At 44.5% G+C, this 19678-nt stretch overlaps 1 protein-coding gene across 7 annotated transcripts in view; it reads left to right on the top strand.

Moving 5' to 3' along the window:
- The window catches only part of LOC146776455 (uncharacterized), a 228479-nt gene that overhangs the window by 29877 nt on the left and 178924 nt on the right, over positions 1-19678 (top strand). The gene's annotated exons all lie outside the window — the stretch shown is intronic.

The following is a 19678-nucleotide window of genomic DNA, read 5'->3' as shown; positions in this document are numbered from 1 at the left end:
GCGGAAGTGCTGCAATGGACGCTGATGCTATTTGCAAAGTGTTCAGCGGGTGCTGGAGCTCCTAGTGCATCGTCCGCCTTTAGTCTCCTGCTGTCCAGTAAGCCGTGTGCATTCCTGTTGTTCTCCTGTACCCTTCCTGGTGTGCCCTCTCCGAACCATGGCATGCAGAACCTGTTCACTCAGGGTCTATTGCCAGTGGCGAATGTGGTGAGGCTGTGGCTGGTGAGTGAATGCACCTGTGCCATGCACGTGCTCAGTGCCCAATATTATCTTCCGCGCTGCAGCCGATTCTCACGAAGTCCTCTTTCAGGCCTTAAAGGCCTTTAGCACGTTTCCTGGTGTGGGAAGGAAGCAATATTGGGTGCAGTACCACCGGAGTGCCACTAGGCGGGGTGCTGGTTCTCCCTATATCAGACAATGCGCCATGGAGAGAAACGCTCATGTCCAGCCCCTGTGGCACAAAATCGCAGGGTGTTGGGTCTGCGGGCTACCACCCCCTTGCTGTCAGGTTGTGTGCAGTACTGGACACTCTTACATTAGCCTGGATGACTGCCTGCACCTCGGCGAGAGTTGAGGTGGACCAGTAGATGAGAGAAGCACCTCCTGACTATGGTGATCAGTCAGGTAGGGCACTAACTTACCAGGCACAGGGCTACTGTCCCACAAGGAGCTCCGGTTTCATTGCCAGTGAACCTGGAAAGGGCAGGCCTAATGCTGCATGCGCACTGCTCAGACCACATACGGGGCACACTATCAGGAGTGACCACAAGCGTCTCAGCTCCCATTTACTTATACTCTCGGCCGCACATAGGAAATGATGACCAGATCAGACAGACATCCCAGACAGCTGCAGGGCTTTCAGTGGATCAAAAAATGGGATGGGTCTCTAAAGGGGCGTGGTCTATATTATTAAGGGCGTGGCTTAAAAACATTAACTATATTTTGTGATTTCAATTGTGTGCCACCGACCAGTATTTCATTCTGTTATTTTATCCAGATTTATTGACACAACAAATGACATACACCCAAAAAGAAATCAGCACTATAGGCTTTGTTAATGGTTGTTAGCAGTTTAAGATAAATGAGTAACAACAATTATTTTTTGCAAATAATCGTGATAATGTTTCATTCTGAAATGTGAATTCAACATTACTGAGGAAATGGGAAAGCTGTTCTCTTTTTCTCTCAAACATGCATCCATGTGCACATCTTACATCCTATCTTTTTCCTGCTAAGCACCCTCTTTTCACTCACTCCTGAATGCAATTCCTTGCATCGCCTTCACCTTACCACCCCCCAAAACACAAAAGAAACCCATTTACCTGTAAGCACTGTATTTCTTTTACTTTCATCAAGTCAGCATTTTGATTTGCACAGAATCACCACTGCAACTGGAAACACGACAAATGGTCTGTGCGCTGTGCATGAAGACCAAAGATTGGATGACCATGCATTCTGAATACCATTTTGACCCACTGGCAGACACTGTTAAAAACACATACTGCCTTCATCCTCAACTTCAGAGCTCTCAATCATGGCCTGTTATAAGCACCCAGACTTGGGGTCACTGCCATTCAGGACTCAGGACACAGTTACACATGTGGGATCGGCTTGTGTTGAACAGGGTTAGTGGCACCACGTGCCGCCGGCTTTGCATATGGAAATATGCCTAACTGATCAAATGGAGTATGCTGCTGTGATCGCTGCCACGGACTTTTGGGTCACTGCCATTCAGGACTCAGGACACAGTTACACATGTGGGATCGGCTTGTGTTGAACAGGGTTAGTGGCACCACGTGCCGCTGGCCTTATATATGGAAATTTGCCTAACTGATCAAAGGGAGTATGCTGCTGTGGTCTCTGCCACGGACAGAAGCGACTCTGTTCGAAGTGTGCACTATACAAGAGAAATATACTTCACAAAAAAATATAGAAACACAACATCCTGGAAATATAAGACACTCTTAGGAAATGAAAGATAAATTAAAACGTAAAAATATTAAACAGGTACTAAATTGCTGACATGAATTATCTTAACGTCTTTTACATGCACCTAAAAGTATATTTATTTATTATGTAGTAAATTATCAAAAGTTATGTACAGAATTAATATAAATGAATTCAACAATTTTATTACAGAACAAAAGGTACATTAATTTTGCAACTTAAAAAGGTTACCGACCTATTTAATAATATGCTAATAATTAGGTTTTAGAAATAAACATATATATATATATATAGATATATACGTATAACTACATATATATATATATTCACTGAAAAAAAACATAGGTTTCAGGCACGTTATAGTTACAAATTAGCATTTAAAAAACCTTAGAAATTCACTGAAAAAACCATAGTTTTCAGGGACGTTATAGTTACTTAGACATTTGACTCATATAAAACCAGAGAAATTCGCCTGTTATAGTTAGTTGAGCTAATTATAACTCGTGCGCCCGCAATGCACTAGTGATGATGTCACATATTACATCACTCATGACATCATGGTCAGTGACATCACTCATGACATCACTCATGACATCTCAAATGACATCACTGATGACATCATCCAGTGAATGTGTGTTTCTGTAAAGTTTAAATATTTTTCATATATATCTATACCAAGGTCTATTGAAGAATGAGTGGATGTAGAAGTGCCTGAATGGATTATTTAGTAGATGAATGACTGACTGTATAAGTCACTGATTAAACGTATGTTACTGAATGCATGGGTTAGTGACTAAACTGTGTGAATGTCTATATTAGTCTCTCAGTTGTTGTGTAAGCAGGTGCATGGGTTGGTGAGTAGCTACATGATTGTCTATATGGGTTATTGATTGATTGTATGAGTATCTGTATGGGTGTCTGAGTGTCTATGTGGGTGGGTGGGGGGGTGTCTCACTCTGTGCATATATGTCTGAATGGCTGATTCACTGGTTGTATAGATTCAAAAGTGCATCTTGGAAGGGCTGTATGGGTAGCTGACTGTGTGTACAGGTGTGTTGATTAGTGAATTGATGTCTCAGTTGTATATATATGAGTAACTATATATGTTTTTATGTATATGTGAGTGTTGGAGTGTATAATTGACTATACGTGAGAGAGAGTGATTGCAAGAGTGTCTACATACATGAATGTGTACTTATATTAGTGATTGTATAAGAGAGTAAGTATGTGTTAGCGTCTATATAAATAAGGGAGGTGGTGTGTATATATCTGCGGAAGTGAGTACATGGGTGTGATTGATTTTTGGCATGACTGAGTAGATGTGTGAGTAACTCTATGGATCAGTAGCACGGTGTGAATGTATGTATAGGTGTATGAGTGGATATTATACTGATGTAATGATGAGTGACAGCATGTATGAGTGACTGTATGAGTGTATGTATAGCTCACAATACATAGATAGGAATCAGTGGATGGATATCTAGTATCTGCTATTGGTGTGTCTATGGTTTCGAAAATGGTAGTCTGTATTTTAGAGTATGTGTTTTAAAGGTTATATTAGTGTGTAAGGAGGTGTGTCAGACTACCATGTGGATGATGTCATCAGTGATGTCATTTGAGATGTCATCAGTGATGTCATGAGTGATGTCACTGACCATGTCATGAATGATGTAATATGTGACGTCATCACCAGTGCATTGCGGGCGCGCTAGTTATAGTTAGCTCAACTAGCTATAACAGGCGAATTTTTATGGTTTTATATGAGTTCAATGTCCAAGTAACTATAACGTCCCTGAAACCTATGGTTTTTTCAGTGAATTTCTAAGGTTTTATAAATGCTAATTTCTAACTATAACGTGCCTGAAACCTATGGTTTTTTCAGTGAATTTCTAAGGTTTTTTAAATGCTAATTTCTAACTATAACGTGCCTGAAACCTATGTTTTTTTCGCTGAATTTCAAAGGTTTTTTTAAATGCTAATTTCTAATTATAATGTTCATAAAACCTATGTTTTTCTCAGTAATTTTGAAAAAAATGTAATATTTTGTAACTTTAATATCCTAAAAATTGTTTTTGTATTTTATATATTTATTATTTAATGTCTTCTTGCTTTTTAAATATTAAACAACTACATACAGTATGAAAGGGAGCCCAGCCTAGAGCCACATCTGAAGACCAACACATGTCATAGACCTACTGATAAAGCAGCTCCAACACCCAAGAACGCCACAACACCCACCACCACACTCAGGAACCCCCCACCACCGAGGCAGCGCAGAACAAGACAGCGAACTTTCTGAAAACGGCATGACCCCTCAGCCACGCAATAGCTGAATATTGGGACAGGTGTGAACAAACTATATGTGAAGGAAGCAATTCACCCATGAATAACAATGCACACAATGCAAAGTGTAGCGGTGATGTGCTGGACACATCTCAGTATGCAGAACACACACCGCTCCATGTGCACATGTCGAACACTAGGGACGATCTCAGTCATGTAGCTGTATTGTCCCCCCCTGTAAGCATAAGAGTAACCGGAGTGGGCTGGTCCGACATACGCCACTTCAGCGTAGGAGTGTGAATAAATAGGCCGGGGCTCTGGGCGTGGTTCACTTGTGGACTGTGAAGACCAAGAACTGTGCCAGAGCGGCGGGCCTCACCCTGCCACGAGGCTGCCGCCATGACCGCGGCTCTCCTCGACACAGGCCCCCTGCGAACCCAGCGGCACAGCACCACAGACTTATGTCTGTACAGACTACTGTCTTCGATCTACACTGCGGACAGCAGGCCTCACAATTCAGATGGTAGTAGCGATTGCAGATGACGCAGTGCAGTACACAAGATACATTGCTCCCAGTGCGGCCCTCTCGGACCACGCATCATCGCAGGGTGCGCCCACGCTGAGTACTTCAGATGCCACTAACTCACTGCACCATAAGTCATCGCCACGTGGCCTTACTGGGGCAGAATTCAATAGACAAAAGACATTGATCCGAATGTGACCCTCCCGGACAACACATCATCGCAGGGTACGTACATGCTGAGCGCCAAAGGTACTACTAACTCAGTGCACCACAAGACATCGACACGTCGCCTTACTGAGGCAGAATTCAATAGACAAAAGACATTGCTCCGAATGCGGCCCTCCCGGACAACACATCATCGCAGGGTACGTACACGCCTAGCGTCAAAGGTACTACTAACTCAGTGCACCACAAGACATCGACACGTCGCCTACTGAGGCAGAATTCAATAGACAAAAGACATTGCTCCGAATGCGGCCCTCCTGGACAATGCATCATCGCAGGGTACGTACACGCTGAGCGCCAGAGGTACTACTAACTCAGTGCACCATAAGTCATCGCAAGGAAGAGTGAACAGTTTTATGTCAGTGAGGCATACTATCACTCGAAAATCACCCAAAAATACTTATAATATAAAAAGAACAGAATAATCAAAGTACATTAATGATTACAATCCAGTAATTTTGAAGATGTGGAATACAATAGGACATACAATATGTTGCAGACTATCCAGAATAGAAGTCCATACCTGGAAAAGATATGTCTATATGACATACTGCAACATTATAGTGTTAGAAAAAATGTTACAGACAAAATAAATAAAGTAAAATATGCTGTAATTGGATCTGATGGATGTTTCTTAAAGAATGCCAAAGGAAATTTGATTAATCACAGGAAATTAAGTTGTGATACTCCAGATAAGAGAGAGTTTTTCTGTTTAGCTCTTCTCCAACTCTTAAAACCTTGGAGGACTGAAATGGAATTACTTGGAAATTTTGACTGCTATGAAGATTCTTTCAAAGCATGTAAAGACATTGCTACCAGTGAGGTCTGCCCGGACCACGCATCACCGCAGGGTGCGCACACGCTGAGTGCTTCAGGTGCCACTAACTCACTGCACCACAAGTCATCACCACGTGGACTTATTCAAGCAGAATTCAATGCAAGCCACAACACATGGTGCCACTAACCCTGTTCAACCCAAGCCGGCGACAAGTGGTGCCACTAACCCTGTTCAACACAAGCCGATCCCACATGTCTAACTGTGTCCTGAGTCCTGAATGGCAGTGACCCCAAGTCCATGGCAGCGACCACAGCAGCATACTCCCTCTGATTAGTAAGGCATATTTCCATATGCAAGGCCGGCGACACGTGGTGCCACTAACCCTGTTCAACACAAGCCGATCCCACATGTGTAACTGTGTCCTGAGTCCTAAATGGCACTGACCCCAAGTCCGTGGCAGCGACCACAGCAGCATACTCCCTTTGATCAGTTAGGCAAATTTCCATATACAAGACCAGCGGCACGTGGTGCCACTAACCCTGATCAACACAAGCCGATCCCACATGTGTAACTGTGTCCTGAGTCCTGAATGGCAGTGACCCCAAGTCTGTGGCAGCGACCACAGCAGCATACTCCATTTGATCAGTTAGGCATATTTCCATATGCAAGGCCAGCGACACGTGGTGCAACTAACCCTGTTCAACACAAGCCGATCCCACATGTGTAACTGTGTCCTGAGTCCTAAATGGCACTGACCAGAAGTCTGTGGCAGCAACCACAGCAGCATACTCCCTGTGATCAGTTAGGCATATTTCCATATGCAAGGCCAGCGGCACGTGGTGCCACTAACCCTGTTCAACACAAGCCGATCCCACATGGGTAACTGTGTCCTGAGTCCTGAATGGCAGTGACCCCAAGTCAGTGGCAGCGACCACAGCAGCATACTCCCTTTGCTCAGTTAGGCATATTTCCATATGCAAGGCCAGCGACACGTGGTGCCACTAACCCTGTTCAACACAAGCCTATCCCACATGTGTAACTGTGTCCTGAGTCCTGAATGGCAGTGACCCCAAGTCTGTGGCAGCGACCACAGCAGCATACTCCCTCTGATTAGTAAGGCATATTTCCATATGCAAGGCCGGCAACATGTGGTGCAACTAACCCTGTTCAACACAAGCCAATCCCACATGTGTAACTGTGTCCCGAGTCCTGAATGGCAGTGACCCCAAGTCTGTGGCAGCGACCACAGCACCAGACTCCCTCTGATTAGTTAGGCATATTTCCATATGCAAGGCCGGCGACATGTGGTGCCACTAACCCTGTTCAACACAAGCCGATCCCACATGTGTAACTGTGTCCTGAGTCCTAAATTGCACTGACCCCAAGTCCGTGGCAGCAACCACAGCAGCATACTCCCTTTGGTCAGTTAGGCATATTTCCATATGCAAGGCCAGCGGCACGTGGTGACACTAACCCTGTTCAACACAAGCCGATCCCACAAGTGTAACTGTGTCCTGAGTCCTGAATGGCAGTGACCTCAAATCCGTAGCAGCGACCACCAACCTATGCATGTGGCTGTAGGCCCTTGCTCACCGCTACCTCTGGCCTACACTGCGAGCAGCAGGACTCACAATTCAGATACAGTCAGGATTGCAGATGACGCAGTAGGCAAGATACATAGCACCCACTACGGTCCATCCGCACCAAGGAGCATCACAGGCTCATACACTTCAACAGTGTATTCTATACATATTTCATCTTTTCATGGTACGCCTACACTGCGGTCAGTAGGGCTCACAATTAAAATTAAATCTTGATTCATTAATTACAGAGTTCACTAGGCAAGTAACTATCACAGGCCTAAAACCTACCTAATATCCTTTTAGTATCCTTGCTTCAAGAACTTTTTTTATATCAGCTATACCTTTAGTACAATCCACAAATTCATCTTCAAGTGCAAACAAGCACTCAACAACAGTCTACACTGCGAGCAACAGAGCTCGCAATTTGAAATGTTGACAAGTGGTGCCACTAACCCTGTTCAACACAAGCCACGACACGTAGTGCCACTAACCCTGTTCAACACAAGCTGATCCCACATGTGCAACTGTGTCCTGAGTCCTGAATGGCAGTGACCCCAAGTCCGTGGCAGCGACCACAGCACCAGACTCCCTTCGATCAGTTAGGCATATATCCATATGCAAGGTCGGCGACACGAAGTGCCACTAACCCTGTTCAACACAAGCCAGCGACACGTGGTGCCACTAACCCTCTTCAACACAAGCCAATCTCACATGTGGAACTGTGTCCTGAGTCCTGAATGGCAGTGACCCCAACTTCGTGGCAGCGACCACAGCACCAGACTCCCTTCAGTTTTATTTGTTGTTGTTTTCTTTAAATAAAATGTTTCATATGTAAACCTATACAAGACTAAGATTCTTATTTGTCCAACTGCACAGGGACACTTCCGGGCCCAAGAAGGTTGTTGGGGGTATGTTGGTAATGTGGGAAGAGGGTGCGTTACCTGCTGATGTGGGGAGAGGCAGCGTGACAAAAAATGAATGTGTGTCCTCATGTAACGTAACTGGTGCTATGTAAAGCGCTCTGATACCCGATTGGATTCGGGTCAAGTTTGCGCTATATAAAATTCTGCAAAAAAAAAGGGGGCATCTCTCACAGAAAGAATTTCGATATGTTTTCAGAAATGCCTCAGACAGATGCCAGCTGACAGAGTGGTTCACAAAATGGTTTTTCAATGCTTATGTAGTGTGAGTTATGAACAGTTTGCACCCAGACTCGCAGAGGGACAACTGCCGCCCATCCGCTTGACTCAGACGCAGTACTACAAGCCGACCGCTCCCAAAGGAACAGCACCGTAGTAGTTCGCAGAGGTACAGGCACAGTAGCGTACTAGCTCACAAAGGTAGAGAGCTACGAGCCGACGGACTGGCTTCTAACGGCATAGCTGCGAAGTGGTGATGTTGGGCAGAGGCAGCGTGAAAGAGTTATCTTGCAGAAATAGAGCTCCGGTATATTAAATTGCCCCCGAGACCTTTCTTTTAAATTTTCACTCGATGCGAGAAAGCCCGCTTTCTGGACCAAGACCTTGCTCCCTGCCAAATTTGGCGTAATTCCGTTCAGCAGTTTGACCTGTAGCCTTGTCTAAAGTTTCCTATGGAAAATCCATTGAGAAAACACGTGTTCACACCCCCACATACCTACCTGATGCAGGCGTACTCGCTGTTGGTGTGCAGGTCAGTGCTCTAGTTGTCAACATGTCACGGCCACTCCCTGAGGGCAGGTTTGCACACACACCACACCCATCCGGCACATATGTCACAGGCCATGTGACCACGCAAATATAATGCATCGACAACGTCACATCCTTTATTGCCGGTGGTGACTGTATGGCGGACGCTCCACGGGTCTGAATCATAAAGAGTCCATGAAGAGTTGTGCAGAGGGTTAGTCGCACCCTGAGCCTACTACCATGTGGCGTGGACTTGACTTGCACAGAGTTAGTGCCACCCAAAGCTGATGTAGCCGTCAGGGGCCTACCACCACGTGGCGCCGACTTGAGTTGCACAGGGTTAGTCGCACCCTAAGTTGTATGGCCGTCAGCGGCCTACCACCACGTGGCGCTGACTTGCAGTGCACAGGGTTAGCGACCCCAAAAGCTGATGTGGTCTCCACCATTGATGACTCAGGACTCAGCGACATGTGTGAGATCTGCCAGGCCGCGGAGAAGCTGATGTGGTCTCCGCCATTCATGACTCAGGACTCAGCAACATCTGTGCGATCTGCCGAGCCGCGGAGTTTGGACGGGCACATAGAGTGCCCACTGATAGACACTCCGGTGGCAGCAGGTAATTATTTGGTCATGGCTGCGCAGGGATGGCAGTGTCTCTCTCTCTCTAACATCCCTCTCTTCACTCTCTCACTCCCTTCCTTTCCTTCTATCTCTCTCTCTCCCTTCTCCCTTTCTCACTCCCTTCCTTTCCTTCCCTCTCTTTTTCTCTCTGGCTTTTTTTTCCTTCTCTCTTTCTCTGTGTCTCACTCCTCTGATATGCGCATTACAAACATCCTTATTTTGTGCTTTATTTTCCAGGCTGTGTCGTCGACATTGATGGACCCGACAGGAGTCTTCCGCCTTGTTGTGTTGAGTTTTTTAATTTTCAATAAAGTTTTTGGTTGTTAAGTGCTGTGTCACTCTTTCTCGTTCTTATTACTGTTATTTGGTGGTGTCCACAATGGTGTTAAATTTTGGAGCAGTTATCGCAGGAATACTGGTGATGTCTGTGGTTTGCACCAGCTTCTGAATAGTGTGTTAGATTTATCTCAACTTTAGTTGCATTAAAGTGCTGATAATGCGATGCAGAGTAGGCGTTCCCGTGCAAAAACACATGAGGTACACCTTTGCGATCTATTCTAATTACTAAAATCCTGTATTGAATTTCACTGTTGTGGGTGCATTTACAGTGTACACACAAAATCAATAAAGAAATCTCATTGTATTTATATTAATTGGGAATAGTGGGTCAGGTGCTGGATCTTGACGGGATACACTGCCCAGTTCGTTTATTTTACTGCACACAAAAAAACCACTTCACAACTTTCACAACAAAAGCCAAAAAGTGCAAAGCGAAACAAATTCCGGCGATAAGCCGCGTTAGCACCAGAGATTTTACACCTGCTTTCTGCTGGTGTTAAGCAGGACGACTACCTGCAGCATGAAAAGGAACACAGCCAAGAGCCACACCTGAATAACCACAGGTGCCATAGAGATAATTAACAATGATACACGGATACCCATGAGGACCATAACACTCTTTGCAACAACCCCAGGACCGCCAACGCCCCCCGAACTCGCATCTGAGCAAGTATGCCTGTGTAGTCATTGTGTTAGCATGATAGGCACCGGCCCTGCGACATCACAGTGTGCTGTCTTCTGCGGACGTTACCATGTCACCTCAGCGTTGGCAGTGAGCCTGGAGATGTAGCTACGCACGCATCCTCCTGCATGCACAAGCAGCAAAGGGAACGGGGTGTCTCACACATGTCCGTGTGCAAGAAGTGCAGTAAGTGTAACTGTGTTCTGCTGTGGCCGCAGCAGTCGATGTTGTAAAGTGGCATGCACCACCTCCAAACGGCAGTGTCACAGTGTGATTGGAATGCCGCAGGACATGCGCCAATAGGCATTACAAAGGTGTGCCGTAGGAGTGCACAGGATACAACAACGCAGCGCACAAAAGTGTGGGTGCTCGTTGGAGGGAGGAGCAGCTGTTTGGCAACATAACACACAGTGAACCCGCCCATGTGCCACGTGCTGGGCATCTCATCCATGATGACCAGGGTCGCAGACATCCCACAACACCCAGGACCGGCCTTTGTACACACCCTGTATGAATGCACCTGGAGAAGTTACTGTAAGGATGAAAGGTTCTTTGTCTGAGCTATCTTGCGCTAACACATCTGCTGCTCCAAGAAGGAACTTGCAAATAGCCAGCCCCCCCAGACAGATACGATAATATTTGCATCGGTCTCCCACACTACCCACTGCCCGATTTGAGAACGAGTGGACATCCCACACTCAAAAGTCCTTTGTCGTAGTTAGCGTGCGTGAAATGGCCTTCACACGTGCTCCCACCTCAAGCCTGCCCTGCACCCATTGCACACAGACCCGGCTCATTGCACCAAGCTGTGCCATTTCATCCAGAAGACTGGCACATGGCAAGCCAGTGCAGCTACAAGCAGAGCCACTGACGCATAGCAGGGCATCCCGAACAAATGGTCGACTCCATTCACGTCCACCTATACCGTGCATGTCTGCTACATGTCCTGGGTGCACTGCCTTTACAAGTGCTGCGGATCACTTACCAGCACCATATACAAGTTACCGTGTTCCAAACAAAACTTCCTCCTACTACGTATAAAATATTGCTGACACTACTTGGACAGGTGTGGCACAGGGCCCAGAGCACATGACTTCACAGCATAAGACACACAGTTTGGGCTCACGGTTTCATCCCAGAGTCCAGCAGCAGCTCAATTTAGCAGCATAACACTCTAGGCAATACCTCACTTAAATTCCAGACCCCGCACTTTCAGACCGGTAGGGGTCAGTAGTTCAGCACCTTTATCCCTGAGTCCGGCAGCAGCTCAGATTACGCCCCCAGCGCCATCAGACCAATACGAGTGAGTAGTTTGCACTTTCCAAATCCCGAATGGATTTGATACGTGCAAATTTACCTTCGCACTCACTGTATAACACCCCCTAAACACCATACACAACTTACAATGTTCAAAACAAAAGTTCCTCCGAGTAGGTATAACTGCATGCTGACACTACTTACACAGATGTGGCACAGCGGCCAGAGCACATGACTTTACAGCATATGACACACAGTTTGGACTCGTGCTTTCATCCCCGAGTCCGGCAGCAGCTCAGCTCAGCAGCATGAGACTCTAGACAATACCTCATATATTTTCCGTACCCCAGCACTTTCAGACCAGTAGGGGTCAATAGTTCTTCCTATTAGGTATAAACACATGCTGACACTACTTTCACAGGTGTGGTGCAAGGGAGAGGGCACCTGACTTCACAACATAAGACACACAGTTTGGGCTCACGCTTTAATCCCCGAGTCCCGTAGCAGCTCACCTTAGCAGCATCAGACTCTAGGCAATACCTCACCTAATTTCCGTAGCCCAGCACTTTCAGCCCGGTAGGGATGAGTAGTTCGCTTCGCACCCCTGTATAGCACACCCTAAACACCCCACAGAGGTTACAGTGCTCCTACCCTCCTCTTTCCTCCTTTTTTCGCCCTTATTTCCCCTTACTCCCTTCAACAGAATCACAAACTGGCTGCCAACACTTCCTAGTTGCAACCGCTCACACCGCTCGCATCCAATAAGCAGCAAGCTCGTGCTCGTAACGCCTCAGCCAATCAGATGGCAGAATTCCGAAATATCGATATCTGTAAATTTCGATAATTCTCCAAAACTACCCAACGGATTTACACCAAATAAACAAAAGACCCTTCTCCCTGCCAAATTTGGGGTAATTCGGTTCACCCGTTTGACCTATAGCCTTGTCTAAAATTTCCTACGGAAATTAACATGGAGAAAACACGTTTTAGGACCCCCCTTTTTTCTCGGCCCCCCTTGACGATTCACCCACAAACTTTCAAAATAGGAGCTGATATGAACAAAAAATTAGTTTGGAAAATTTCATGAAGATTCATCAAACGACGGCAAAGTTATAAGCAAAACAAAAAATGCTCTTCCTATGGAAACTTGGTCCTAACTATAACTACCTACTGGTGACCGCCAGTAGGTAATATATACACATAATATATATATATAAATAAATACAATTATATATGTACATTACATATATATTTAAACACAAAATTAAATGCATTTATTATGTTAAAATAAGTTAATCTAATTTAATATTAGTTACTATGGTCTTTTATTTTAAGTTCCTTCCTCTATTTTGTTCTACGGGAAAGTGTTGCTGTACCAGTGGTTGACTATGTGTGGTGTTGTATTTACTCTAGCACTGAGCGGGATTACATTTACAACTGTTTAGAGCCCTTTTTTGGGTGTAGTAACTCTAGAAGTATAGTTTGTGAATAGAAATGGACTTAGTTATTTGTTGGTGGGTGCATGCACCTCCCTAAACCCCTCCGTAATTTCCCTTTAAGCCCTTCATACTTCCCTTTACCCCTCCACTTTAGTAGACATTATTCCCCATTTTCCTGCCACACCTCCCTGTCCTTCCCACATTTACTTTCCAAAACATATATCCAGTTGTGTGGACATCTCCTCCGTCAGGGGAGATCTCTGCACATAAAAGATAGGAGAGGTGGAGGTGTATGTCTGTTTGTATGTTCTGTATGTAGGTTTGTGAGTAGCATTTTGTAGTATTGCTAACATACTACCAAATGCTGTTTGTGAATACGTCCTATTATATAGCGCTTGGCAGCCATGCTAGTAAAAACATTATTTTGAGTCAAGTAAACCAATGGAAAGCCTTATAGTGCCAGCCAAGGAAGCACAATTTCAAACAGACCAGCGTTAAACTCATAGGTTTGTGGACTTCCTTCAGGCTTACCTGTGTCCAGGATGTTTTTAGTGGCTCTAAAGTTGACCACCAACTGGCATGTAAGCAATCTTCTATTGTAAGGATATGAAGACCCAGGCGATTAGCCCCAACCTTCATCTCCTACCTGCTTCTTGATTAGGTGCCTCTCGGCTTTACACTCGCCACAATGCATTCTGGTGCTGGAAGTGATGCACACTTTCACTGCTGCACACCGCACAATTCAGCTGAACTCTATGCTATGGTCTCTCTTGCCATCCAGGCCTGCTGCATACAAGAGCTCTTTCCTTGTAAGCGGCCAAGCCTCAGGTGAAATGTGGATGGACAGAAACAGCCTTTACAATGCCGGCAAAGACACACGTGCCATTTCCTCGCAAGCGCAACCACACTTGCCTTAACCACGCATATGCGTAGTTAAGGCATATGCCCAGTCTAGATTCTTGAATGGGTGGGCTCAGGAACAGGAAGAGTCAGGAGAGGATGCAGTGAGGTAAGGGGGAGGCTGGGGCCGGGTATTGGGGGTAGTTTTTAAGGGTTGGGTGTAGTTTTTAGAGCTGGGGGTAGGGGTTGTTTTCAGGATTGGGGGGTCAGGACGTTTTTAGGGCTATGGAGGGGTGAGGGTAGTTTTGAGGTATGCGTGGTCAGGGTACTATTTAGGGCTTGGGATAGTTTTTAGGGCTCGAGAAAGTTTTCAGAACTCAGGGGGGTCGGGTAGTTTTTAGAGCTTGGAGCAAGGTAGTTTTTAGGGCTTGGGGAATTCGTGGAACTGTTTAGGGCTCAGGTGGAGTCGCAAGTTTTTAGAGCTGGGGGTTGGGTTAGTTTTTAGGTCTCGGGGGTGCAGGGTAGATTTTAGGGCTTAGGAGTTTCTGGTAGATTTAGGACTTAGAGGGCAGGGCTCAGGTGTGAACTTTACCACACACATCCCTTTACCAGTCATGCCTTTGCCACGAAACTGTGTGGTAAATGCATGCGTGGTAAAGTCATGCTTGGTAAAGAAATGCGTGGTAAAAGAATGCGTGATTTAGACGCATTCATGGTTAAGGCAGCGTTGTAGAGGCGCGCGTGGTTTAGCCATGCGTGCCTCTATCATACAACAGTGAATGGAGCCTACGTTCACACAAAGATCACAGACTGTTTTGATATCCAGGAGCCTGATGGAAAGTGCTCTGTGATGTTGGCTCATCACAAATTTATAGGCAATATTGGTGGACATTAAACAGCAGTCCAGGTTCAGCTCACCAGAATTGAGTGTAAGTGGCAAACAGGTGATGAAGCTGCCACCTCTCATAAGATATGTCCAGCCGGGTTGTATCACTGTCTGTCTGCACCAGTATGAATAAAAGAGACCTGCCATACCTGAACTAACTACTCAATAAAGAGCAAGTACTAACTGAAACTCTCTGGCCCTTTACAGTTAGAGAGTGAGAATAGAAATAAATGCTAACACTGAGAAAACACGCTGTCTGCTGAGCTGTTCAGCTGATTTGTGTGATAAATGCCAGATATTTATTGAAAATGTGTTAGTCTAACCCGAGATGCGTTATACTTGGCTGGCTTGCTAAAACACTATATTCACCCCTTTAACATATGGAGAAACATACTTTAGTCCAGAGCAGTGATGAGTCGCTCAGGAGGCTTAACATGTCTTGTTGGACAAGTAACTGAGAAGGACAAAATAATAAGCACGGAATAAGGAAAAGAGAGAAAACATTGACATGCCCAGGAGCTGAGGAAGCAAGAGTCAGATTCTAAATATAATGCTGCACTAGGCAGATTAGCTTCCCCATCACAGCTAAAATTCTCCGTAGCAGTGGTCAATCTCAGTGTGTTTGCCAAAGACTGAGAGATCCTCCACGGAAGATGGATCCCCCTTTAGAGTTCTGAAGAAGGATGCATTTCAGGTGATAGTGTGGGCATCTTGTCATGCAGTGACCTTTAATACTGGGAGGTCCGGGATCTCCAATGGCAGAGGATCATAGTATGGCTCATCATTGCGAGTGCCTCAGTGGTCAACAAGTACTAAGTCCCCTTGCTGCAGGCTGAATGACCAGGCCTATTGGCAAGGGATCACAGCTTATATTTTCTAGCAGCATCACAAGGTCTGAAGTTACTTCTCATCTGTAGATGAGGCAAAGCTATTCCTGAAGACATAAGAGCTTGAATTTGTTTTTTCTCCCAAATGAGGTTAGTGGGTGAGGTAAAGGTAGTAGTGTGTGGCATGACGGTAAACACTTAAGATTTCACAGAGCATTTACAAAATGGAGGGCCTCATACAATGGCTGTGGGAAGATAGTTCAATTCAATTTGAATACTTCGATTGAGTTTTAGCAGTTAAAACAGTTTAGTAGGTTTCATACATGAGTGCAACAGGTGAGACTGGTCAATAAAGTATTGTAGAAACAAACAGCGCTATTTTACCAGCAATATAGTATCATTCAAAAAGATCAAAATAAACATCTGTAAAGTTCTAACATACACTTAAAATATAAATCTATAAAAGGAGTCGGAGAAGGAGATGAGGGAAACAAAGGGGCATTACTTAACACAGATCTAGGATATATAAAAAGGTTGCCCCATGAATAGTACATATTGGAATGGGCTAAGTATATCTACCATCAGTGCCAGTATGATCCCATCTTTGTGAAACAAGTCAACCAACATTTAATCTGCGGATAGCCCATTAAGTAACAATCGTCTAGTGGACTCATAGGTGGTAAGACCAAGAATACAATACAGTTTAACCAATTTCACTCGCTTTCAATGCAGTCTGTTTCTGGTGTTTACATCTAATCACACAAGTCTGCGAAAAAAAGACCACATATCTCATATATCTGTAATTGATCATTCAGTTTGTTGATCGCTTTCTAAAATGCAGCCACGGTAGGCAGAGTTTACCTCCATTCCGAATGCATCAGAGGATTAACAGATTTCCATTTTCTATGCACACACAGCTTAGCTGGTAGAGGTAGTTAGCTACGGAAGAATGTATCCATCTTAACTTGTGGTCACTGATCCCCTGACTTTGTCTTTGTCACATAGTATCACTAATTCCAGAGCTGGTTGGTTGAATGTATGTATAAGTGTATATGGTATTTATACAGTACGGACCTTGTCAAAAGGAAGCAGAGCACAATCATAAAGACAATAAGTGATAGAAAAGAAATCTGGGTTGCGAATGGTTAATGCTTTATAATGTTGTGTTCTATAAAGAGGTGAGTCTTCAGCTCTATCCTAAATTGCAGCAGTGTTGGGGATGACCTTATAGATACAGGGCTGTTGTTCCAGGTCCTTGAATGTTTAGCTTGTTTGATTTGTTCATAGACAAATCAAACATGATAGAAGTGGCAATAGCTCCACAATACAAGGTGATATCTGGGTATGACCAAAGCATATGGATCAGCACTGCTCTGGGTGGCCACTTGGCCAACAACAGGAGGTAGGGGATGAGAGTTGCTCTGTGCGGTTTGAAAGGAGATTAATGCCAGTCATTTAAGATCCAGTGGTGGCTGGTATGGAACGGGGGTGGCGAAGGGGAGGCAGTTTGAAAAACAACAAAATATAAAAAAATCCCACTTACTTCTTCACGGCCACCGTCTGTCCTCCGTCGGCTCGCTTCCCTTCCTGACTCCGAGTCCCAGAAGCAGGAAGCACACAGGCACCCCTAAGCTAATTACGATGCTGTTGTCACCAGCATGACATCAGCCACGTGATTCGTCTGAGCTCCGTGGTTTGGTGCTGAGACAGGGAGTGAGAGTCTGTGCATGTTCTCCACCCAGGCTGTGAAATTCAGCCAGTTGGAGAACATCCTAAGTGGCCAAAGACCGCCATGCACGCTTATGGTGCACAAACCACTCCTCCCTGTGACTCCAGCCATGCCACGCCAAGCCACGCCCTGCCCTAACCTAGTCCCTTAGCAATGAAAAATAAAATTATAATAACGTTGTTTTATTATCATTTTATTTTTCCTTTTTCCACTGATCTAAGAGCAGTGGAGTGATGCTTCTCTGCCTTAGCAGAAAGGTCTCCGCTGTTAATATCTTAAAATAACTACATTTTAATAATGCTTTTCGTAAGCCTTTGTCATCCATATTCAAGAGGCCTGCCATTCTTCTTCAGTGTATCTTTTTGGATATTTTGCTCACCATGTATTTTTAAAGAGGAGTTTTCTCATGCTTTTGAAGTATAGTTCATCAATTATGAAATGGTATAAACTTGATATTAATGTCTTATAGTTGCCCCGCTTCACTAAGTAATCATGCTTGGTGGAAGTTGATATTGTGCATGATGGCTCTATTAGTTTCTTAGATATGCAGTGTTTAGGTTGAAGGTATTTCCATTGTTGATGTTTGCCATGATTGAGCACTCCTTGGAGGTCACAGAAGTCTCAGAAAAATTATTCTGCCAGAACCTGTTTAATGTTAAGAATTCTTTTAGAAGACCATGTGGTGCATTCAAAGGTTTCATCCCCTATAATCAGCTCCACATTGTTCCATATCACCATGTCAGTGAGCTGAGATAAATAAGCCATTCTGTTTGAAAGATGTATTGACTGAGATTAAACTGCGGATTGAACTTTGTTTAATAGGGTTTCTTAGATTTCTAGTCTCTGTTTGGTTCCTGTATAGAACGTTTTGGTCCAACTTCATCATGCTGCATCTATCGCTCTAGGAATCCCCAGTCTAGTGTTTCCAGGTTTGTTTGGAAGTGGTACACAAGTTGTGATAATTGATGAGCAACATAGTATATTTTAATATTAGGTAATGTTACGTCCCCTGCACCAGCATACAATTTAGACATTGTTAACATAGTTTTTATATCTGTCCAAATCTAGGTTTTGAACTGATTTGCCGATCCATGGATCGCAATAATGTGTGTGTTGTGGACATTGGCAGAACACTAAATATATAAAGGAATCTCTTGCAGCAAGTGCATTTACTGTCATCAGGGCAGGGGTCGATCTATGCTTTTAATGGTGATCTTGATTTAGCCTTTTCTTTTTTAGATAACATTTCCATAGTGCAATTACTATTGAGGGTCAGGTTCAGTGTCTGATGAGCATTTACGCTTTGGGTATTATTCCCCAGTACAGAGAATGGCCTTATCATGCAGGGCCACGGTCATTTCCATTGGAATTCCTCCAGACCACATATAAGTTTCTCTATTTCATCCAAATCCTGAAATTCCATGATTTTTCTATCAGATTTAACCACTATTGTTGCTGTTATTCTATTAGCCCATACCTGGCATTTATCTTTTTAAGTAAAGGGCGTAAAGCAAAAAAAAACTTTTTCCTAACAAGGATTGGTTTCAAATGAGTATTCTGCTATATGGGAGATTGTCCAAACATTATATTCCCACCACCGCAAGAGAGGAAAGGACAGTTTTACCACTGAAGGATCGAAGGTTTACTAGATGTCCCACTGTGGGCGTAACATCCGGGAGATGAGACAAATCTTCCACAACAAGAGCTAGTAAAGAAGAAAAAACTCACTCCCTTGGCATGGAACAGTACTCAAGAGATCGCAACACCGGTTGAGAAGATAGCACTTGTTATAGTTTAGCAAGGCTTGCAATCTAAACGTACACACCACTGTAGAGGCAGACTCATCCCTGTAATTGGGGTTCAAGAAATATGTGGGGTTTATACAATCTACAAGGGCCTTAGCTGGGCTAAGGTAGGCACTAAAAAGTGGTAACATGCCAAAATAAAGTTTCTTCCCTAAAGTTAACAAAAAAGTATATATGAGCAACATATGCTTCAAGGTTAGAGTGTAAGGTCAAGAAGGAGTGGGGGAGTTGGGAGGAGTAGATAGGT

This window comes from Triturus cristatus, chromosome 12, assembly GCF_964204655.1.
Source record: "Triturus cristatus chromosome 12, aTriCri1.1, whole genome shotgun sequence".
NCBI lineage: Eukaryota > Metazoa > Chordata > Amphibia > Caudata > Salamandridae > Triturus > Triturus cristatus.
This window is presented reverse-complemented; position numbering and strand designations above follow the sequence as displayed.